The sequence below is a fragment of the Capricornis sumatraensis genome, chromosome 14 (assembly GCF_032405125.1).
Source record: "Capricornis sumatraensis isolate serow.1 chromosome 14, serow.2, whole genome shotgun sequence".
Taxonomy (NCBI): Eukaryota; Metazoa; Chordata; class Mammalia; order Artiodactyla; family Bovidae; genus Capricornis; species Capricornis sumatraensis.
In genome coordinates, this window is record NC_091082.1 from 79413790 (window position 1) to 79418150 (window position 4361).

The window sequence follows — 4361 nt, forward strand, 5'->3', positions numbered from 1 at the left end:
CTCTAACCCCAGCTGCTCCTCTCTGCTTACATGAGGGTCTCATCTTCATATTAATAACATCTAAATCAGTGATATCCCAAGTATTGGTACTCATAAAGTATGTTGAATGAGTAAATGAAGATCAAAAGATAAAATTAAGAAAATCAAATGCAAAGTACTTTGTAGCATTTTAATACTAATTTAATCCCATGAGACTTGGTTTTTCCAAACATAGTTAATTTATTGTCTTACCAAATGTAATTTTCTCATTAATGTACCAAAGTTCTGAAAACTTGAAAACCTAAGGGAAAGAGCTTAAAATTTGATCCCAAATATTTAGGTAAATTATTTCAACTTTGTGAACTCTTCTGGGGGAAAAAAAATTATCCAAATTAGTTGAGTCATTATTTCCCTGGTGGCTCAGTCAGTAAAGAGGCTGCCTGCAATTCAGGAGACCTGTGTTGGGTCTCTGGGTTGGGAAGATCCTCTGGAGAAGGAAATGGCAACCCACTCCAGCTTTCCTGCCTGGGAAATCCCATGGACCGAGGAGCCTGGAAGGCTAAAGTCTGAAGGGTCGCAAAGAGGTGAACATGACTTAGTGACTAAACTAAACTGAAATCAGATGCTGCAGCATGAGAATAAAGTGGGAGTTCTGACTATCAGGTTCTTTCTTAGGCAGTTTCTTCTCTCTTTGAATGTGGTCTTTGTTTTTGATTCCTCTCATTAGAAAACCATTTCGGTAACTGCTCACTCACTTTACATCTACTTTCGTTGATCAAGTCTCTCATATCCTAACATGTTCTACTTTCCCACAGCACTCACCTGCTTTCTCCTCCGCCCCACCCCCACACAAAAGGAGGATCCAACCATTAGATGGGAATGACGTTAGAGCTGCAGTTCCCTGATCATTAGAGCCTCTCAGAACTGTAAAAGTATACACGTCAGAGTCCCATTCTCTCCTCACCAACCCCTAGATTCTGATTCAGTTAAGTCAAAACCAAGCATTTAGGAATCTGTTCTTTTAAGAAGCTCCTCAGGAAATACTGAGGCTATCCACCAGGTCTGAGAATCACCCTCTGAAGATAAAGGGCTTAAGTGCATGTACAACCCAGGACTCCTATGATTTCAGAAGAGCCGGATGTCCTCTGAGAATCATTCCCACACATCGGGTGCATTTGCTCGGATGTTTTTCTTTTCTACCAACATCCCAGTTTCAGTGGAGGCAAGCAGGGCACATCTGGTTGCAGGCATGCTTCGTTAGCTACGAGGATAATACAACTGCAGCTTTTTCTTCTTTCAGGGACAGCAGGAGGGTGAGATGAACAGGAAAAGGAAATTGAATACAGTACAATGCTGTTCTTTTAAGAATGGTAACCACCTTTATTCATTCACGGGCACTAGATATGAGTGGAGGTGTCAGCTGACAATAGATTATGAAAACCTCACCAAGAAATGTCTGGGTTTCTGTAGAATTTAAAGCCCCAGACTGATCTATTTTAGTTTCAAGGCAGGTGTTAATTTTTGTGGCTACTGCAGGCCTCTTTCACTCTCTCCTGTGACATTGGACTAATAATAGTTACCATTTATTGGCAGCTGCTATGTTCTGACAACAAGTTAAGCACTTTCTCTACTTTGTCTCTCATCCTCATGAAAACAACGAGACCTGTTATTCTTATATTACATAAGAAGAAACTGAGGCTTGGAGAGATTAAATAACATCCCAGCTTAGACAAGCACTGAGACCCAGGTTGTTGTTGTTGTTGTTGTTGTTGTTGTTTTTAACCTCTAAGACCTGAATCCTGAAGGATTCACAGATTAGAGGTTAGGACTATGGGCTTTGAGTCCACCTGCCTGGTTCAGCCCAGACTGTGTTGTTGTTGTTTAGTTGCTAAGTCATGTCCGACTCTGCAAACTCATGGACTGTAACATATCAGGCTCCTCTGTCCTCCGCTATCTCCTGGAGTTTGCTCAAATTCATGTCCATTGAATTAGTGATGCCATCCAACCTTCTCATCCTCTGCCGCCCTCTTCTCCTTTTGCCTTCAATCTTTTCCAGCATCACGGTCTTTTCCAGTGAGGCAACTCTTGGTATTTTGTGACTAAAGTATTAGAGCTTCTGCTTCAGCAACAGTCCTCCAATTAATATTAGGGATTGATTTCCTTTAAGATTGACTGGTTTGATCTCCTTGTTGTCCAAGGGACTCTCAAGAGTCTTCTCCAGCATCACAACTTGAAAGCATCAATTCTTCAGTGCTTAGTTTTTTTATGGTCCAACTGTCACTTCTGTACATGACTACCGGAAAAACTATGTGCATTGCTTGGTTGCTCAGTTGTGTTCAACTCTTTGCGACCCCCAGTCATGGACTGTAGCCCACCAGGCTTCTCTGTCTATGGGGATTCTCCAGGCAAGAATACTGGAGTGGGTTGCCATGCCCTCCTCCAGGGGATCTTCCTGACCCAGAAACTGAACTGGAGTCGCCTGTGTTGCTGGCAGATTCTTTACCAGTTGAACTAACAGGGAAGCCCATAGCTTTGACTATATGGATCTTTGTTGGCAAAGTGATGTCTCTACTGTTTAATACGCTATCTAGTTTTGTCATAGCTTTCCTTCCAAGGAGCAAGTGTCTTCTAATTTCATGGCTGCAGTGACTGTCTGCAGTGATTTTGAAGCCCAAGAAAATAAAATCTGTCACTGCTTCTAATTTTTCCCCTTCTATTTGCTGCAAAGTATGGGACTGGATACCATGATCTTAGTTTTTTGAATGTTGAGTTTTAAGCCAACTTTTTCACTATTCTCTTTCACTCTCATCAAGAAGCTCTTTACTTCTTCTTTACTTTCTGCCACTAGAGTGGTATCATCTGCATATCTGAGGTTGTTGATATTTCTTTCTCTCAGTAATCTTGATTCTACCAGCCTGGCATTTAACATGATGTACTCTGCAAAGAAGTTAAATAAGCAGGGTGACAATATACAGCTGTGTCATGCTCCTTTCCCAATTTTGAACCAGTCAGTTGTTCCATGTCCAGTTCTAACTGTTGCTTCTTGACCTACATGCATACAGGTTTCTCGGGCAACAGGTAAGGTGGTCTGGTACTCCCATCTCTTTAAGAATTTTCCACAGTTTGTTGTGATTCTCACAGTAAAAGGCTTTAGCATAGTCAATGAAGCAGAAGTAGATGTTTTTCTGGCACTCCCTTGCTTTTTCCATGATCCAGTGAATGTTGGCAATTTGATCTCTTATTCCTCTGCCTCTTCAAAACCCAGCCTGTACATCTGAAAATGCTTGGTTAAGGTACTGCTGAAGCCTAGCTTGAAGGATTTTGAGCATAACCTTGCTAGCATGTGAAATGAGTGCAAGTGTACAGTAGTTTGAACATTCTTTGGCATTATCCTTCTTTGAGACTGGAAAGAAAACTGACCTTTTCCAGTCCTGAGGCCATTGCCAAGTTCTCCAAATCTGCTGGCATATTGAGTGCAGCATTTTTACAGCATCATCTTTTAGGATTTGAAATAGCTCAGCTGGAGTTATGTCATCTCCAGTAGCTTTGTTTCTAGTAATGCTTCCTAAGGCCCACTTGACTTCACACTCCAGGATGTCTAGCTCTAGGTGAGTGACCACACCATCATGGTTGTTTGGGTCATTATATAGTTGGGTGCATTCTTGCCACCTCTTCTTAATCTCTTTTGGTTCTATTAGGTCCTCATCGCTTTTGTCCTTTGTCGTACCCATCCCTGCATGGCGTGTTCCCTTGATACCACCAGTTTTCTTGAAGAGAGCTCTAGTCTTTCCCATTCTATTGTTTTCCTCTATTTTTTGCATTGTTCATTTCAGGACTTATCTCTCCTTGCTGTTCTCTGAAACTTTGCATTCAGTTGGGTATATTTTTCCCTTTCCTGGCTGTGTAACCTTGGGCAATTTGTTGAGCCCCTCTGTGCCTCAATTTCCTATCTGAAAATGGGATTCTTAACCCAGCTAATACATGAGCAAAATATCTGGAAAAATGGCAAGTAAGTATATAAAAAGATGCTCAAAATCAAATGTTATTAGGGAATTTCAAATAAAAACAACAATGAGCTATACCACCAAACACCTATTAGAATGGCCAAAATCTAGAACACTCACCACACCAAATGCTGGGGAGGGTATGGAACGACATGAGCTCTCATTATTGCTGGGGATATGCAAACTGATACAGCCACTTTAGAAGACAGTTCAAAGCTACTCTTACATTCTGATCTAGCAATCATCCTTTTTTGACATTTACTCAAAGGAGTTGAAAACTTGTATCTATATAGGAACTTGCACATGAATGTTTATAGCAGCTTTATTCATAATGTAAAAAACTTGGAAGAGACCGAGATGCCCTTCAATGGGTAGATG